Genomic DNA, 21,585 nt, shown 5'->3' on the forward strand with positions numbered 1-21,585 from the left:
TTATAATTTATGAATAAGTCTATGTCATATGATTTTTCATGTCTGGGAAAGAAGAGGAATTTACATTACTTTGCTTAGATAGATGTGTCTGATGATTAGAGATTCCTTATTTTTTAAGATGCTAAGTGAATTTTAAAATCAATCAAAACATATAAATGGAAGAATTTTTATGTTTTGTATTTTTAATATTTTTTGAATCACAGTCCAGAATGGCTGCAAAATTTCAAATCTCCCACTTTAGACTCCCTAGTAGTAGGATTATAAACAAATGTTAACATGCATAAATGTAATTCTAAATTTAAGAAAGTAAATTCCTTTGTTTTAAAATAGGTACTGAGATGGCCTCCATGGTGTGACTACATGCATAAGACCTGAACAAGGGTAAGGCAGACAAAATGACAGTACGGACAAAGGTGCACTTTATACAACACGACATTTATCTGAGGACTTCTGGGACTAGAGTGTTTTCTTTAGCAATTTGGCTTCTGAGATGCTGGCCATGATCCAGTATACAGTACTACACCCATGCACATCACACAGGCAGAATCAAGTGGTCATTCTGTGTTTGGAAAAGGAATGCATTATGTTGAAGGAAATAATCATGGTCGAAAAAGGGAGAAATTGGAGAGGGGAAATCATGAATGAGTATTATTAAAATACCTTATATGAATTGCTGAAAATAAATGAAAAGTTATGAAAATGTTGAAACTCTCCAAGATAAACTAGTGAAAAGTAGAGATGTATTTGTTGTTGATATACTGTATATTGTCATAGTACTGTCATTGCAAATACAAGTAAATAAAAATCCATTGCATATCAGAATTTTGAAATTTTCTATTTTCTATTTCTATTTTTAATTTTTATAAACACTTAAAATGAAAGCATGTTTACTGTAAAATTGTAAAATAGTAAATACAGTTTATTTAGGAAAAATTTATGAATCTTTAGATTAATGTTGTATCAATTTAAGTTAATATAATAAATTTGAATTTTGTGGGATTATATAACAGCTAAGATGTAACACACATATAAATGCAAGTTATGTTGTACCCCAACAACCATAAGACAGCTATTGTGTGTTTGTTCATTTATTATTTTCCATAAAAATTTAAACTGATTTTATATTTATATATACTTGATAGATAAGGAATAAAAGAACTTAAAAAGTGAGTCTCTTCCAAAGCAAGACATCATGCTTTTCAGTGTATGTAGATTCTTACATACACTCATGAAACTACTACAAACAATTTTTCCTTCTCCTTTCATTTAATGCACCTTAGAGAACATCGATCCATTTTCTTTTACATAGCCAATCTATCTATTTTATTGTGTAAATACATCAGTTCCCAAAATGTAATAATTGAAAAATATTCATGTTTCGCAGATTTTTGTCATAGAAATGATAGACTCAATTCTCTATGCATACATTTCATACTTGTTTGTGAATGCACATACACACCCCAGAAATAACATGTTTAGGAAACAGATTGACCTTGTCCCAGGTTCTGCCATAAGCTCTGCCTCTTTAGCAAAGTCATGATACACAGTAAAATCAAGTTTGAGTTCTGCATTGTGCCTTTTTTATTGTATTGCATTGTGGTAACAATTAGAAATGCTTCAGGTTGTCATCCTAATCCAAAGGGATGAATTACCAAAGATAAACAGGATTCTGTTTCAAGGTATGTACGATACAGAAAATGCCATACTCTTCACTCAAATTCAAGTTCTTCAGGGAAAGATCCATGTATGTAGGACATACAGTTTCTCTATTGCAAGCTTGGACGCAGGCAGAATCAATGGACAAACTCTGCCAAGACAGGGTAAGCAAGTCCTCAATAGTTCCTGCTTCACAAATATGTCTGTCAAATATACCTGGCCAGAAGGCTGAAGATGATGCTCCAGGTAATAGAGAGTTTTGGACGACTGTTCAGGCAGTAAACTGTCTCTGTCATCTTCTCTTTTGGAAGCTACTAACCTGCACTTCCTGTATACTCAGGTAATCAAGTTTATTCTTTCTCAAGTCTGTGTTGGGATTGAAGACCATATAATTTAGTGGGATTTTTTTTTGTTGGTTTTTTTTTTGTTTTTTTTTTTGTTTGTTTGTTTGTTTTTTAGCTTTTAAATCCCAATTTATTGGCAACATGGTAAAGATTATACAGATAGAGCAAAAGAGATAAGTCAGTAGAGGCACTGCTCTTTTTGTTCTTGTTTTGTTTTTGGCTTTTTCTTTTTTAAAATTTTTTATTAATTTATTCTTGTTACATCTCAATGGTTATCCCATCCCTTGTATCCTCCCATTCTTCCCTCCCTCCCATTTTCCCCTTATTCCCCTCCCTATGACTGTTCCTGAGGGGGATTTCCTCCCCCTGTATATGCTCATAGGGTATCAAGTCTCTTCTTGGTAACCTGCTGTCCTTCCTCTGAGTGCCACCAGGTCTCCCCATCCAGGGGACGTGGTCAAATATGAGGCACCAGAGTTCGTGTGAAAGTCATACCCCACTCTCCACTCAACTGTGGAGAATGTTCTGCCCATTGGCTAGATCTGGGTAGGGGTTTAAGGTTTACCGCCTGTATTGTCCTTGGCTGGTGCCTTAGTTTGAGTGGGACCCCCGGGCCAAAATCTGCCTTTCATACTGTTCTACTTGTAGGTTTCTAGGACCCTCTGGATCCTTCTACTTTGCTATTCTCCCATGCTTCTCTCATCTAGAGTCCCACTAGAATGTCCTCCACTCTGTCCCAGTTTCCTGGTAAGTGAAGGCTTTCGTGGGGCATGCCCCTTGGGCTAGTATGCAAATATAAGTGAGTATATACCGTTTGAGTCTTTCTGCTTCTGGGTTAACTCACTCATTATGATCATTTCTAGCTCAATCCATTTGTCCACAAATTTCGGGAATTCCTTGTTTTTAATAGCTGAGTAGTATTCCATAGTGTATACGTAATTTAGTTTTATAATTAAGCTTAGTTGTTTAGGGGTTAAGATGTTTTTAGGTCTAGATAGATGTTTTAAGTTGATAATGATGAGATATGATATATATTGATTTACATGCAGAATTTGAGACGCACCAAGTTAGGAAATATGCTCTCTTCAAGACTAGCAAATACTAATAGCCAAAACATTATGAATGTAACATTAAAAAAAATCCTGATGCTTTCATGGATCTTCTTGTTGCAGGAAGTTTTTTTATATGTAAAATAATATAAATGTAAAAAAATAGGAAAAATGAAAAAAATAATTTACTAAGTGCCACAGAGTATGAAGCATATGTTACTTCATGTTTCCAAAGAATCATTCCAAGACAAATTAGGTTATTGTGTATTCTTCTATGACTTCTATATAAAATAAATAAATATAATTCAACCACCCTTGTCAAGGTCACATAGCAACTAATGAAAACAAGATTGTCATCTAAGACAAGCTTCCTCTATATGCTTATAATTCCAGAATGTAAAGAGAGAGTTAAAGTACATCGTTTTTTATGTGTTTACAGCAAGCATGCACTAAATAGCTAGTTTTAGTTTACTCAGCAATACAGCAGGCGCCTGTGTCAGAAAGAGAGGACAGACAACATAAAATAATTTAAACCACATACAAAATAACTTTGAAATTTATTTTGTATGAATTAGCTTCTCATGCTAAAAATGATCATAATGATTTGCATAAACCCTATTATTAAAACATAGTTTCTCAGCATGAACACAGCTAAACCTAGGTGATTTTAAAATTAAATTAGAGACACTGATTAAAAATGGAAACAATCTTGTGTCATCGGCCAAAAACACAGCACAAAATACTTGCTGGAGGAAAATGTTTACAAATAATAGCCCTCATCCAAGATCATATGACAAATAAATTAATGCTCTACTGGAGCCCTCACCACTTATGTAAATGTCACCCTGAAAATTAGTACAACTAATCATCGCTTCCCTCTAACAGCAAGAGTTCAGCAGTTCAATCAAACATAAATCTCGGTGACCTAAAAATTGGATTGCTCTATTTGTAATTTCCTGTGAGCAACTCTTGAAGTAAGTTACTGATGGTGTTGCTCAGTAACTCACTGGACAAGGGAAACGACTTTGAGGTCAGAGGACAGCAATAGGTGGTGACTGATATGCATTGATTTCATAGTTAATTCATTCAATACATTTCATAATAGGCCAAAGTGATGGAAGTTAGACACAAAATGGCATTCAATTAGCCATCTGTTTAATAAAAAGAAAAAACAAAAACAGAATTTACTAATATGACTGGACTTTAATTATAAAACATCTATTCAGTAGATAGTACACATGCAATATTCTTCCTGTTGGAGTAGTTCAAAGCAAAAGTGAGCTCAAATTTGAAATCCTTGCTTCTATACATGTGACTTCCATCTATCCCTTACAAAATATCTTTCTCTATATTTACTGAAAACACACACACACACACACACACACACACACACACACACATACACACACCACACATACTTTGGTAAAGGGAAGTAATTAGGAATATTAAATGTTTCAACCAATTTACAAAGGAAGAGTTTAGTTTACTGCATCCTACTCAGTCATAACAGCACTCAAAATTGTGTGCAAATATTATCAGTCTATATCCCTAGGATGCATCTAAGTAAATGATATATTTATTTACTGTATTATGTGTAAACACACACATACACAACTCATTATACTGGGCCAGATGCATAGAAAAATATACAGTTTAAGATAGCTAGATGTTCAATTTGGGTTGAAAAGCAGATTACATGGGAAGTGCAAATCAAAATAAGAATCATTACCATCCCACAAAGGCAATTAAAATCAAAGCAGGCTGAATACGAAGTAGAAAAACTCCATATTATTGGTTGTGCCCTAGCCTTTAATGGCTGACATTGGTATCTCATTCCCTCCCATCCTTCTTGATATTTGCAGGTAAATTGATGGAACTAGAAGTCATCATGCTGAGTGAGCTTAACCCAGACCTGGAATGACACACATGATATAATACTCACTTGTAAGTGACAATTAGCCCAACATAGACTTTGCCCGATAGATCCACCCAGCAGGGGATCAGTCCAGGTGCTGGGACTCCAGAGTGAGAGTAGTATAGAAGAATGGGAGGGTGGAAGGATCCAGAAGGTTCAGGAGCTCCACAAGGAGACCATCATGCTAGTGGATCTGGACACAGTAGGGCCTGCATAAACTGTTGCACCAGCCAAGGACAATGCATGTACTACCTAATCCCCCAGTTCAGATCTAGCCAATGGACAGCTCATTCTCCAAGGTTGTGGGGAGAGCAGGGACTGTTTCTGACATGAACTCTGGTGGTCCCAGAATTGATCACTTCCCCTTGGTGGGGAGGCCTGGTGGCACACAAAGAAAGGGAAGCAGGTTATCTGGACGAGACTTGATAGGCTGTGGTCATATGAAGGGAGAAGAGGTCACCTTCTGTCAGAGGTCTAGGAGAGAAGAATACAGAGGAAGAGAGATGGAGGTGGTAATGAGAAGATAAAAGTGAGGGGATAACAGTCTGGATGGAATCAGAATAAATTATAATATAATAAAAAAATTTTAAGAAGAATAACCAGTTGGGTACATAGTTTTAAATGATCATAAGGCATATCATTAACTTGGTTGCAAGGTCTTCTAAAAGTTTATTCTGAAGGTAAAAGATATAATTTTTATAATTAGAAAAAGTTATTCTCATACTAGATAGTACCAAGAAATAATAATAATAATAATAATAATAATAATAATAATAATAATAATAATGTATTAAAGTTAAAAGGTACAAAAGGAGTATTGAGATAATGAGGTATTTTGATTCACATGATTAATGTTTCACAAATGATAAGAACCAAAAGAAACAAATAATTTTTTTAATGATTCAAACTATATCCTCCTAATTTAAAGGTAATTAGCTAAGGTTTCTTGAAATTTATATTTAATTTAATCCATAGAATTGAAATTTATTTCAATTGAATGGATTTGGCTTCTTTGTCGAAAATCAGGTGAGCAAACGTGTGTAGATTCATCTCTGGGTCTTCAGTTCGATTCCATTGATCCACTAGCCTATTGCTGTGCCAGTACCATGCTGTTTTAATTACTGTTGCTCTATAGTACAACTTGAGATCAGGTATGGAGATTCCTCCAGCGGATCTTTTATTGTATAGGATTGATTTTGCTATTCTGGGCTTTTTGTTTCTCCATATGAAGTTGAGAATTGTTCTTTTCAATATCTTCAAAATATTTAGTAGGTATTCTGATAGGGATTGCATTGGATCTGTAAATTGCTTTGGTAAGATGGCCACGACAGCATCTTCAACAAATGGTGCTGGTCTAACTGGATGTCTACATGTAGAAAAATGAAATTAGACCCATATTTGTCACCATGCACAAAACTCAAGTCCAAGTGGATTAAAGACCTCAACCTAAAACCACAGACATTAACCCAATTAGAGGAAAAAGTGGGGAAGAGTCTGGAACTCATAGGCACAGGAGACAACTTCCTGAACAGAACACCAACAGCCCAGGCCTTAACATCAACAATTAATAAATGGGACCTCATGAGGCTGAGAAGCTTCTGTAAGGCAGGTGACACTGTCAAGAGAACAAAGCGACAGCCTACAGACTGGGAAAAGATCTTCACCGACTCTTCATCTGACAAAGGTCTAATATCCAAAATATATAAAGAACTTAAGAAATTAAACACCACCAAACCAAATAACCCAATAGAGAAATGGGGCACAGAGCTAAACAGAGAATTCTCAACAGAGGAATATCAAATGGCTGAGAAACACTTAAAGAAATGCTCGACCTCCTTAGTCATCAGAGAAATGCAAATCAAAACGACACTGAGATTCCATCTTACACCCATCAGAATGGCTAAGATCAATAACTCAACTGACACCTCATGCTGGCGAGGGTGTGGAGAAAGAGGAACACTCCTGCATTGCTGGTGGGAATGCAAACTAGTACAACCACTTTGGAAAGCTATCTGGTGCTTTCTCAGAAAAATGGGAATAGGGCTTCCTCAAGACCCAGCTATTCCACTCCTTGGAATATACCCAGAGGATGTACTACTACACAACAGGGACATATGCTCAACCATGTTCATAGCTGCCTTATTCATAATAGCCAGAACTTGGAAACAACCTACGTGTCCCTCTATAGAAGAATGGATAAAGAAACTGTGGTACATTTACACTATGGAATACTACTCAGCTATTAAAAACAAGGAATTTCCAAAATTTGTGGACAAATGGATGGAACTAGAAATTGTCATAATGAGTGAGTTCACACAGAAGCAAAAAGAGCTAAATGGTATATACTCACTTATATCGAGACACTAGTCCAAGGTGTACGTCCCCATGAAAAACTGTACCTACCAGAATAGTGGGTAAGAGGGGAGGACATCCTATTGAAACTTTAGGTGTGAGAAGCCTGGGAGAAAGAGGAAATGGAAGGACCCAGTGGGTCCTGGAAAACTACAGGCGTTCTGGGCCCTGGGGCCCTCCGCAAACTGTGGCAACAGCCAAGGAAAAAATAGGCAGTAAAAACCTTGAACCCCTACCCGGACTAGCCGATGGACATTCTCCACTGTTGAGTGGAGAAGGAGATCTAACTTTCACACAAACTCTGGTGCCCCATATTTGAACATGTCCCTTGGACGGAGATGCCTGGTGGCACTCAGAGGAAAGATAATAGGTCACCAAGGAGAGACTTGATACCGTATGAGCATATTCAGGGGGAGGAGGTCCCCCTCAGACACAGACTTAGGGGAGGGGAGGGGAGTAGGGGGGAAGTGGGAGGAAGGGAGGAATGGGAGGATACATGGGATGGGCTAACAACTGAGATGTAATATGTATAAATTAATAAAAATGTATTTAAAAAAAAAAGAAAGAAATTTATTTCAAGTCAAAATTTTTGAAATTTTAGTTGACTCTTGGTCTCTTGCATCTTTCTGGGTCCTTCTATCCTTCTTTCCCACTCTTCCAGGGCCTTATAAAGAGGAAAGCATCGACCATAGAGCATGCATTGACAGGACCTAGGACCTCTACACATACGTAACTGATGAACAGTTTGATCTTCATGTGGGTCCCCTGATAAGTTGAACAGGTGCTGTGTATGTCTGCTGCCTGTTTTAGATCACTTCATGCTAACCAGGCTGCATTGCCTGGCCTCAGTGAGTGAGAAGGAGCTCAGTTCTGGTGAGACTTGATATATAGGGGCGAGTTGGAGGGGGTACCCACCTTTTCTGAGGACAAGGGGAGGAGAGATAGAGGGAAGTGTGTAGGAGGGAATGGCTTGGAGAAGAGGGAAAGGACTATGGTCCAATGTAAAAAGAATATATACATTAAAAATAAGTTAGTTTTAAAAAGATCTGAAATTACGTCCTTTTTCTAAAGGTTGATTTCAATCTAAGTCATCTTGTCTCTAGGGAAGTAAAGAAGTCATTCTCTTTTATCCTTGCATCTCCTTAACACTTTCCTCATTCTCTTTATCCTTTCCCCCTTCCTTTCTGAGGTTATTTGATAAAAAAAAATGCTGAAATCCTATAAACATAGTAATATTTATTCTGGGGAATGCATGTAATAAGAATCTCAAAGCATGTGGATTATATAATGTCTTTTCTTCAAAATTCTAACTCATATACATATTTATGGAAAAGAATTCATTTTTCATGTTAAGAATAGAGTGTATGTTTCAGTGGGGTATTAATTTAATTGCACAAGTTAATTTTGAGCACCTCATTTTTATGTTAATTATAATAGGGGTTAAGAAAAAAGTAGGTTTAGATCACCTGGGAATCTTTGCGTTATTTTTTTTTTTAACTGCATGAAAATCTGCCTTATATCAGGGAACTTCCAAAGAATCTTAAGGCCCAACATCTTCAGAGGCCAATTTCATTACTTAAAAAAAAAAGCATATTTAATTTAAATGTTACAGTTACTTTTTATTTTCCAATATTGTCAGTTTAAAACAAATAACAATACAGCATTTTTTTCCTTTTTCCTTTTTTCTGTGCACAATAATTTATTTTTATTTTATTCACTTCACATCATGATTGTAGCCCCCTCCCTCATCATGTTCCACTCCTACCCTCCCTCTCTAATATGCTCTTCCTCCTTCCTCTAGAGGGAAGCCCTCCACTCCTAGCATCTGATGTCAGCCTATGAAGTCTCAATCTAGACTGCCTGTATCCTCTTCCTTTGTGGTCTGTCAAGGTGACCCCACCATGGGGAAGTGATCAAATTTCGGAGGCCAGAGTCCATGTCAGAATTAGTCTCTATTCCCCATATTATGAGACCCACAAAAAATGTGCTGCCTATCAAGTACATGTGAGCAGAGGATCTAGATCCTCACTATGCATGGTCTTTGGTTTCTCTTCAGAAACCCCTTCCAGGATAACCAGACCCAAAGAAACTAAATGACAAGAAGGACCCTAGGGAAAAATGCGAAATTCTCATTCAGAAGGGCAAATAGAATAGACACCATTAGCAGTTGAAGAGAAGGAACAGGAAGGGAGCCTACCATAGAGGTCCTCTGAAAACTCCACCCCACAGAGTACCAAAGCAGATGCTGAGACTCACAGCCAGACTTCTGGTTGAGTTCATGGAGTCTTATGGAAGATTTGGAGTCCAAAAGAATCTGGTGGGGACAGGAGCTCCACAAGGAGACGAATGGACCCAACAAAGCTGGGCAGTACTTTTCATTGACTAATATACCTAATTATTTAATATTTCATTATGTGACTCCTACATGGGCTTTGGTAACATGCATATAGATATATAAATAATTATTAGATGCATTCTAACATGATAGATGAGGATGAGTAAAAACCTAAGTAAATATACAAAGTAAATATATATATATATATATATATATATATATATGAAAATTTTAAAATAAAATGTTTTTAAAGAAACAATGTGAGAAATATCCAAAGACCACATGGATTGGGAATTTGGAACACTTTTAATTCTATTAAAAATCAGTATGGATGTGGATAATATAAAAAAGTACAAGAAGTACACTAGAGTGTTGCAAGAGATTTCAAAACAGACTTAAAACTGGGAAAATCTCAAACTGTAGTATTGAGATACCCTCCCAACACAGTTTTTAAATACATACACACACACACACACACACACACACACACACACACACACACACACACACACATTATCCCCTGTCTATTGTTTTATGCATATGTATGTTTCTATATAGACAAATAATGAAAAACTAAATATGTTAGCCCTTTATTCTTCTTGGATCAAATGATCTTATGTGTGTCGGCTGGACTCTATCAGTGGTGCATATTCCCAGGTAGATACCTCACTTCAGTTGTTCCATTATCCTTGAACATGATGGCATATAGTTTTGAACTCAGCGTAAATAAAGATGACTCAAGAGTATTTTTAGTTTAAGGACTAGGGTTCAGAATAAAACTAAAGTCAAGTAATCAATTAATGAGAAAAAAGAAACATAAGCTAATATAAAAACTTCACCTCACCTGCAACAAACACAAAAAGTTCCCTTGTAATGATATGTCCTAATGCTGTAATGATATTTTGATACTTTAGAAATTTTATTGGCATGTAAACACTTTGAGACCTAAAGACCACATGAGAAGTACTATATGCCTTGCTGTTTCCAGCATATTCATTTACTACACATAAGAACGTGAGAAATCAAAACACTGAGAACAAGGTTTTCCATGCAGATAAAGAAAAAATCTCATTTATCAGAACATTTTAACATACTTCTTGAAGGAAATATTTTTAAAAGGAAAGATGATTCACACAGAAAATAGGTTCTAAAGTGAAACTTATGATTCAGTCAAAAATATTCTGTTGGCAACAAGACCATTGGAAAGTAAAGTTAAAAGAGCTATGGAGGACACAGCACAGTAATTCTCTATAAGGTCAAATACCAAAGTGCTGTAGGTAATGACAAAGAATTCAGAGCTACAGATGAATACAAAACAGTACTTGAAGGCACGTTCAGCTACATTATTATATTACATGGTAAACCTTCAGTCCTTGAGCCTTTTCTTATTCAGCATTTTAGCACTTACTTGACAGAGGACATAAGTAACACAGCTTATTAACTCTGTGAATCTGTGACTGACAAAAACTTAAGATTGAAAAATGTCCCCACAGCTTTAATGGATGAGCACAAAATGTCAAAATGATATATGCAGCCAAAGTTAAAAAGACTGAGACTCAGAAACTTAACTCTTAATGTGAAGGTTGTTTTTTAAATTCTGTATAAGAAATATGCATAAGGAATTAATTTTCCCATGAACCATTAAATGTAAGTTTCCAGAAGTGCAGCCTTGGTGCTAACAGAAAACCATTCTCCTGATGGTTGCCTTCAATATCCCTCTGAGTTGTTTCATCTTTCCTTGATTTGTCTCACCAGCTTCTCACCAAGCCACATATAGGACACTGCATGTTGTCCTGATTCCAGTAGTTTTCCTGATAATTATACCCATGGAAAGCATGGCTAGTCAAAAACATTTCTTAGTTTGAGCTACTAATCCATATATTTACCATCGAATGTGGTGATTACTGTGTTTTGTTTTGCTTTGCTCTCTTTCTGTGCATGATTTCTCTAATGTGGAGGTAAATTTATTTAATTCTCAGGTTATAGAGTGGACTTATGGTAATTTTTTAAAAATTATTTAAAACTTTTCTTCAGAATCAACTGAGAAATGTCTGTGCTGCTGCTTCTTTATTTGTTTATGTTTCATATTGCATCGAGTGAATTTTCTATATTGAATCCTTTTCCCACTCAAGCAATACCTAACAATCAATCATTTTCTGTAATTGCTTTAATACCAAGCTACACTTTTGTAATTTTTGTTTCTGACATAGAACAATATTCATAACATACAATAAACTACATAATTCTTTCCTTGTAGTATTGTGTGTGCTTGTATGTGTTCAAGTATGTTCAGGTGTACATGCAAAAGTGGAGGCCTCAGCTACTCTATACTTTAGTCATTTACTTAATTATTTTGAGTCATGGCTGACTACTGAGCTCCAGGGGTCTTTCTGTCTCCTCTCACATAGCTCTGGATATACCGACGTGCATCTCTACATCTGACATTTATGTGACACTAGAGAACTTCATTTACATCCATATTCCTGTATAAGCACTTTATTGATGGAGCCATATGTCCAGTTCACACCTATAATGTATTTGCCTGATAGTAATATAAAGATTATGATTATATGGCAAATTACAGTATGCCCATCCTGTCCTGTTATTTTCAAGTTTGAAATAGATTTACCTTGGTTTCTTAAATGTTCAATTAACTATATTAGTCAATATCACAGAATATTTGAAGAAAAGAATAATAGATTTTATGAATATTATTCCCTTGTTTAATGTCTTACATTTCATATGCTTTGATTTCATCAATTAAGCATTGAGATACTAATTTCTTTGGGAAATTATGTCTTTTCATTTGACATTTTGTTTATTTTTATTTTATGTCCATGAGTGTTTACCTGAATGTATGGGTCCCTTGTTTGTGTAGTACTCATGGGACTGGAAAAGGATGCTTACTGGAGTTACATAAGGTTATGAGCTGACAAGAGGGGATGGGAGAAAAAAACTCAGGTACTTGGAAGACAATTTGAAGACTACCAGTCTTCTTACGCACTGAAAATTTTCTCCAGACCCAAAAAGTGTATCTTTATATGTATCATTGCTGATGTAATTAATAATAAACCTTTCTTGCTAAACTCTTCCACAATAATTAGTGTTATTTACAGTATTATTGCTCTAAATTAATCTCTACACTTTTAGATCTAAGTATTTTAATTACTTTTACACTTAACAGGAGATTCTTTCTTCATCTACTCAGCTGAACTAAAAGTGGAGTGCATGAATTACAAAGAATATATTCAACTAAATAAACTCCATATCCTAGGCAGCAATTTCAAAATCAATGTATGTTTAAGTACTATTTAGCAAAGAAATACTGAAATAAGAAAAGTTCTTGCTCTTATATTTTTCTATTTCATATGAAACTATTATGAAAATCAATGACAAGGATTATTATGATTTGATTGAATATTTGATTGAATGGTGAAAGCAATTTTAATGTTGCAACTTAATTCTGGATTTGAAATTGCAATTAATATTTGTTTTTAGCTGATGGCATATGTTAATTAATGGTCATTCCATGGATTGAGCTAAAGGATTTTCTTTTAAGTACAAATGGATAAATTGGTTAGTAAATTTATTTTTAAAGGGCCTCACAAAAACAACATAGTTGATCAATTTTTCATAGCGTCATTAAAATTAAGGAGGCATATTTTTCAAAGTGATAAGGATGTCTCTCATCTAAAATGCTCAGACATTCAACTGAGTTAAGAACATTACAATCAAGAGACTCATAAAATTGTTGCAGGAGACAGCTATAAAATCTGCACACTTACCTAACCTTATGCAGTGGGCTTGCTGGCTGGATTCTTCTGGTGATTAGGAATGAAGGCATACCATTTATAAACATAGAATAAAACATTCTTCTTGATTATAAATGACAATTAAGAATGAGAAGAAAAGTTAGCATTTATAAGTATTATTAAATGTCTATAATTCTTTGTTGAAGTGCTATTTATTTCATAGTTGATAGTGAAATTTTGTCATTATTTGAAGTGGTGAAATTCAAGTGTTTTTCTTCGAAAATCTTGGTCTCATTAGGATGGTCTCTCTACTTGAGTCACAGTTATAAACTTTCTTGTTGAATGACTATATTTTTCATATTCATTTTATTTGTATTACAGATTTGCTTGAGTTGTTCACATGAATTCTCAGAGAGGTAGTTACAGACAATTGTATTTGTGTCCCATTTTTAAACAGCAACATCAACTAATTTTGTCTGTGTGTGCATTTAGTGATTGCTGACCCTGCAAATTTATTCAATAAAATTTGACTAATGGCAGATTTCCCAGTCAAGTACATCCCTCTTGATGTTTAAAAGTCACATACACAGGAGAGATGCTGCCAGCATTACTGAGAGAATCTTCCCATTGACTGAGCAAAGTCCTCAAAGAAAGTCTGAGACTGCATCCCTGTTACTGCCAGACCATGAAAACAGGGAATGCAGTGTACATGATATAACAAGAAACAAGTGAGCACAACTAAAGTAACCTTAGGAATCTTCTAAGGAAGTGACATTTTTATACATGGTTCTTTATTTGTTATAATTATTTTTGCATTTTTATGGATAAATTTGAAGAATATGTCTAATGAAGGAACTAATGAGGAACAATAATGGTTCTCTAAGAAAAAGATCACAGGTCAAACTGAAGAAAATACAAATTGAATTCAAGTAGCTATTGACAAATACATTTTCAAAATCCACAGACATAATTGCCAAAATATTTCACCAATAGCCAGTCTTTCTCATCACAGAGATACGAGGCGATGAAGCATGTTCAGGACCTGAAAACTAGTGCTTATCTACCAAGAGTTCAGAAGCACAGACAAGCTGATGACTAACATAGTAGACACACTTTAAAAAACCAAGAGTGAATGCCCTTATCCAAATATAGTCACGTTAAAGGGAAAACGACTATTATGATTTTAATCTTGAAGGCTGTCCAGTGGCTCCTGTTATGGCACTGAAAATTAGGTTCTATCTGGTAAAAGTAGATCACTGAGAGTGGTTTTTTTAATGCTATACTCAGCCCTTGATCTAGTTCTCATGCTGTTTCAAGTCTGCCATATGGATTATAGAGTAGCATACATCCTTGGAACGCCCTAAATGTTTTCAGCAAGGCAATGTGGTACAGTGGTGACCACGATAAAGTATTTGACCAAGGTCACTATTAGGTTCCCATTTATATTAATCCTGGCACATGCTTACCAAACTGGAATATTCTTTTGTGATTAAAAATACATACTTTATATATTATTGAGTATGTGATCTATTAAATATTCAATTTTTCTACTTTATTTATTTTTACTAAATATTTTTATTTATTACCCATTTGTATTATTACACATATAGATATACAATAAACTAACTACAGTAAGAAGAACTATGAAACAATCAGGAATTATATAAATTATATAAATTCTTAGTGTTTTGGCTATTTATATTTGGTCTGTCAATATATTAAGCCAGAAGGCTGAAGATGATGTTCCAAAGTTACAGAGTTTGGTGACTGCTCAGGTAGCAAACTGTCTCTGTCATCCTCTCATTTGGGAAGCTGCTACACTACACCCCCTGTATACTCAGGTAATCAATTTTATTTTTTCTCATGTCTCTGATGGGATTGAAGACCAGATAGCATAGCTTTACAATTAAGCTTAGTCATTTAGGGGCTAATATGTATTAAATCTAGATAGATGTTTTAAGTTGATAATGATGAGATATGATAGATATTGATTTACATTCAGATTTTTAGATGCACCAAGACTGGAAAGATGTTCTCTTCAAACTGGTATATTTCATTGAGGTTATGGAAGGCAAAACTTAAAGCTTATTTCCAGAAGCATGGCATAGAAACAACGGATTTAAGGACAGCTTCTAGGTTTTAGTTTTAAGGCAGTGGATGAGTTTCCACATGCCAATCAGCAAAGGTATGCCCATGAGGAGTAAAAAACCCAGAATTCTATCTCTGTGGGCTTGGCAAGGCTGCCATATGACATGCTATAATGAAACTTATGAATCACAATGAAGGAAAATGTCAATTGTCTGCAAACAGATGATGAAGCCATGAAAGCTAATGAGGAGAAAACATGACAGCTAAGGTGCGACTTGCAAAGAGACAGATTCGTGACCTGATTCCAACTTTTATTTACAATTTTTCTTGGAGAGATTAATATTATTAATCTCTCCAATTTAATATCTAATCAGCAAATGTTAATTCTGGCCAGTGTGTTAAATTAGTCATAAAATTTGAATACTGAAAAGATGTAAGATATTAGATCAATAAATTCATTACTACTGCTAGATTCATTCTTGCTGAGAAATAAGGAAAAGACAGAGCCACGGGGCAAATTATACCAACAGTGTCCATTTCAGGCATTGAAGTTAACAGTTTAAAGCTATTTTTAAAAAGAAACAACCTGACAAAAATAGAGGAGATTCAAGGACTTTGTCCTCTCTAATTTTACGTCAACCTGACACAAGCTGGAGTCATTTAGAGAGAACTTCAATTGGGAAATTTTCCCCAGCATATTGGCTAGTGAACTGGGAGGTGGGACTTTTAATAATTGATGTCGGAGGGTCCACCTGCTGTGGAGAGGCAGAGCAAGCCCTGGGAACAAGCCAGGAAGCAGCGGTCCAGCACTGCTTCTGCATTAGTTCTTGCCTCTGGGATCTTGTCCCTTATTTACCTCAGCGATGGACTATGGTGTGGAAATATAAGGTGAAATAAACCTTTTCCTCCCCAAATTGCTTTTGTTTATGATGTTTCATCACAGCAACAAAATCCCTAACAAATACAGCCTACAAAAGGCTCTAAAAATCATTAAGAAGTGAAGTTGAAATTTCAAATACTAGAAAAATTAGTTAAGCCTTAGTTATCATTTTGAGAACAAAAAAATGATAATTGATACAATAATAATATATAATTGAAATTATATATGGAGATAAAATTAATACTCAAATTAGAAATTTTCTGTTTAGTTTATAATATGAATATATTATATAATATATATATTAGAATATAATATGAATATAACTTATTCATATTCCATGAGAATTAGGTAGGTCCTTGTATTCTATATAATATACATTTAAAAATTAGAATGATATTTTCCAACAATATAACTCAATATTGTTAATTAATATTAATTTTTTCTGAATTGATTAATATTTTTAATCCAAGTGAAAATTATTTCATATTTTGCTGTAGCACATTAATATAATTTACTTAAGCATACCAGCCAAATAGTAAAACTGTGAATTTCTTTTTTTTAAGGTTTTTTTTATTAATTTATTCATATTACATCTCAGTTTTTAGCCATCCCTTGTATCCTCCCATTCCTCCCTTCCTCCCGTTTTCCCCCCTACTCCTCTCCCCTATGTCTGTGACTGAGGGGGACCTCTTCCCCCTGTATATGCTCATAGGATATCGAGGCTCTCCTTGGTGACCTATTATCCTTCCTCTGAGTGCCACCAGGTGTCTCCATCCAAGGGACATGGTCAAATATGGGGCACCAGAGTTTGTGTGAAAGTCAGATCTCCTTCTCCACTTAATGATGGAGAATGTCCTGTCCATCGGCTAGTCTGGGTAGGGGTTCGAGGTTTACTGCCTATATTTTCCTTGGCTGTTGCCATAGTTTGCGGAGGAGCCCAGGGCACATACCCGCCTGTAGATTTCCAGGACCCACTGGATCCTTCTATTTCCTCATTCTCCCAGGCTTCTCACATCTAAAGTCTCAATAGGATGTCCTCCCCTCTTACCCACTTTCCTGGTAGGTACATTTTTTCATGGGGACGTACCCTTTGGACTAGTGTCTCAATATAAGTGAGTACATACCATTTAGCTCTTTTTGCTTCTGTGTGAACTCACTCATTATGATAATTTCTAGTTCTATCCATTTGTCCACAAATTTCGCGAATTCCTTGTTTTTAATAGCTAAGTAGTACTCCATAGTGTAGATGTACCACATTTTCTTTATCCATTCTTCTATTGAGGGACACGTAGCTGTTTCCATGTTCTGACTATTATGAATAAGGCAGCTATGAACATGGTTGAGCATATGTCCCTGTTGTGTGGTAGTGCATCTTCTGGGTATATTCCAAGGAGTGGAATAGCTGGGTCTTCAGGAAGCCCTATTCCTATTTTTCTGAGAAAGCGCCAGATAGCTTTCCAAAGTGGTTGTACTAGTTCGCATTCCCACCAGCAATGAAGGAGCGTTCCTCTTTCTCCATGTCCTCGCCAGCATGTGGTGTCAGTTAAGTTATTGATCTTAGCCATTCTGATGGGTGTAAGATGGAATCTCAGTGTCGTTTTGATTTGCATTTCTCTGATGACTAAGGAGGTCGAGCATTTCTTTAAGTGTTTCTCAGCCATTTGGTATTCCTCTGTTGAGAAATCTGTTTAGTTTTGAGCCCCATTTCTCTATTGGGTTATTTGGTTTGGTGGTGTTTAATTTCTTGAGTTCTTTATATATTTTGGATATTAGACCTTTGTCAGATGAAAGATTGGTGAAGATCTTTTCCCAGTCTGTAGGCTGTCGCTTTGTTCTCTTGACAGTGTCACCTGCCTTACAGAAGCTTCCCAGCCTCATGAGGTCCCATTTATTAATTGTTGATGTTAAGGCCTGGGCTGTTGGTGTTCTGTTCAGGAAGTTGTCTCCTGTGCCTATGTGTTCCAGACTCTTCTCCACTTTTTCCTCTAACTGGGTTAATGTCTCTGGTTTTAGGTTGAGGTCTTTAATCCACTTGGACTTGAGTTTTGTGCATGGTGACAAATAGGGGTCTAATTTCATTTTTCTACATGTAGACATACAGTTAGATCAGCACCATTTGTTGAAGATGCTGTCGTTTTTCCATTGAATGGATTTGGCTTCTTTGTCAAAAATCAAGTGACCAAATGTGTGTGGATTCATCTCTGGGTCTTCAGTTCGATTCCATTGATCCACTAGCCTATTGCTGTGCCAGTACCATGCTGTTTTAATTACTGTTGCTCTATAATACAACTTGAGATCAGGTATGGAGATTCCTCCAGAGGATCTTTTATTGTATAGGATTGTTTTTGCTATTCTGGGCTTTTTGTTTCTCCATATGAAGTTGAGACTTGTTCTTTCAATATCTTCAAAATATTTTGTAGGTATTCTGATAGGGATTGCAGTGAATCTGTAAATTGCTTTTGGTAAGATGGCCATTTTTACTATGTTGATTCTCCCTATCCATGAGCAAAGTAGATCCCACCATTTTCTGATGTCATTTTCAATCTCTTTCGTCAGAGATTTAAAGTTTTTTTTCAAATAAGTCCTTCACTTGCTTGGTTAGGGTTATTCCTAGATATAAACTGTGAATTTCTTAACATGTTTTAAAAGTTTTTCATCTCAAGTTTGCTATCCTTGAAAATACATGCCAATAATAAATGAGTCCTTAAATCTTGTTGAATTTGATAAGATACATATGTCTTTGAATGTTTGTTGCTCATTTGGATATGATATTTAAAATATTTTTTCAAAGCAGTGGTCATTACATTTTCTTTAAGAGACAGATCTGGAATTTTTATCTTGAATTTTACTAAAAACACATAGAGGAATGTTTCTGTTTTATGGGAGAGTATTTTTCAGGTTGTATAATTCCCTTTGTGAATTTTTCCTTTCCCTTTCCCTCTATTTCCATTCCCGACTTTCTGCTCTCTCTCTCTCTGAACGAGCACAAATAGTAAATTCATTAAACAATTATAGTGAAATCAGAACCAAATTTGAGATGAGAAAAAAGAGAATGAATTTGCACTGGAGGTTAACTGAAGGTTATAAGATTACTAATAGTTTAAAGATGGTAGCATGGTAAAACAGTAGTAAGGAATAAAGGTTGTGTGTGGGTGACATGGAATAATTGCACTTACAATAAAGGGATAATTTCTGCTGCAATTTAAAAACTTTGCACATGAATATCAGATATAAAATTGCCACACAATATGGCTATAAAAGGATACTGTGCACTCAGGAGGTATATTAATAATGTTTTTTAAGACTGTGAACTTAAAAATAATAAAGCCTCACTAAAAATATACTTGTACTGTAATATAAAGGACTAAATGGAAGAAAACATCAAATATCTCCATAAATAAACACATTCACCTATTTCATAGACTTTCAAGGTACAAATCTGAATAAATATTTTTGCAGTTACTAAGTTTGTTGCTGTGACCTAATACATGGAAAAAAAAGCAATTTTAGAGAGGGAGGGGATATTTCCTCTAATAATTTAAGGGGATACAATATATCATTACAGGTGAGAGTTGACAACATAGATATCCATCAATTTATGAACAGATGATGGAAATATGTTGCATATAAGCAATTAAATATTGCTTATCTGGAAAAATGATATTATGAAATGTGTATGTAAATGGTTGGTTATAGAAATGATCATTTTTGAATGAGGTAACACAGACACAGGCAGACAAACACTCCATGTTCTTTTCATACGTAGATAATAATTTTGAATCATTAGATGTATATGAAATTAAATTGGAGTACCCAGAGAAGGCAGGAAACCAGTGTAAGACCATGAGGTAGATTTCAAGGATAGGAAGATAGAACACAGTTTGTATGAAGGAAAAAGAGGGTTCATAAGAAAGGAGAGCCAAGAGTAAAACAGGTGATATGGAGCTAGAGAATTAACATTAAAGACCTTTCTTTTTCCTGTTTTTGTTATTGTTGTTGTTGGTTTTGCAGAGTAGATTCTTTTCTCACACAATATATCTTGAGGGTAGTTTCCTCTCCTATTTTTCCCATTTTCTTCCTCCCTTCCCTCCCTCCAAAACCATTCCCTTTCGGCTTCTCATCATAAAAGGACAGGTTGCTAAGAGGTAACCACCAAACATGACAAAATCAAATATAATAAGGTAAGACCAAAACTATCATATCAGGATGACTGTAATCTCATCACTCAAAGAGGCAGAGGCAAGCCAGTCTCTGTGAGTTCAAGGCTAGCTTGGTCCACAAAGCACGCCCAGGACAGCCAAGGCTACACAGAACAACCCAACAGGAGGATAAGAATCTTAAGAGCTGGTACAGGTGACAGAGATGACCTTTTCTCACCATTAGGATTCTCGTAAGAATGCTAAGTTAATATCTATAATATATATACAGAGAAACTGTTGCAGGTCCATGCAGGCCCTTTGCTTACTGCTTCAGTCTCTCTGAGCTCATATGTGCCCTGGTTAATTGAGTCAGATAGCCTTGTTCTCCCAGTGTGGTGCTGGGTTACAACTTTCCAAGTTTTTTGTCTCGAAAGTTTCATAGACATTTCCCAAATGTTACAATCTATTGGCATTGATGTTGGCTTTCACCCGTAACTTGATAGTAATAGTCTATTGCTGAAGACATCACATACTTAAGTCATAGGACATGCATAATTTAAACTGGTGCTAATATGGGATCTTCATACATACTACGCTAGCATTCAGAATGACAATGCTAGAAAGTTCTGTACACGTTACTGTGTGAAGAAGTCATCAATAAATTTATCCAGTTGTGCACATTGAGAGTTACAATAATAACTGGCCTGGAAAGATATGTCCACAGATACAATAGTGGCATGAATACTGTAAGATTGTGCAACCATTTCCTGGTTGGATTAAAAGCTTAGATTCATCTCCTTACCAAAACTCGCACCACAGTGTTTTTAGAAGCTTATTTTATAATCAAATTATAAGAAATCAAAATGTGTATGTTTAAGTTATACATCAGTCATCAGTATTTGTAAATGTTTGTTTTCATTGCAACCATATTTTACAAATTATGAGTTAGAACTAAAAGGAAACTAGCAGTGCCAGTGGTTCCATGGTTAATGAGGGAGGAAATGTAAGGTAGAATTCAGGGAATGTATAGGTGACTGAAGCATATTTAACATGAAAAGGTGGACAGATGATACCA

The 21,585-nt window shown here is 35.4% G+C and overlaps 1 protein-coding gene across 4 annotated transcripts in view; it reads right to left on the reverse strand.

Annotated features, from left to right (window-relative positions):
* LRFN5 (leucine rich repeat and fibronectin type III domain containing 5) overlaps nucleotides 1-21,585 on the reverse strand; it is a 270,278-nt gene that overhangs the window by 146,794 nt on the left and 101,899 nt on the right. The gene's annotated exons all lie outside the window — the stretch shown is intronic.

The sequence above is a fragment of the Acomys minous genome (genome assembly GCF_964271855.1).
Source record: "Acomys minous genome assembly, chromosome: 8".
Lineage (NCBI taxonomy): Eukaryota > Metazoa > Chordata > Mammalia > Rodentia > Muridae > Acomys > Acomys minous.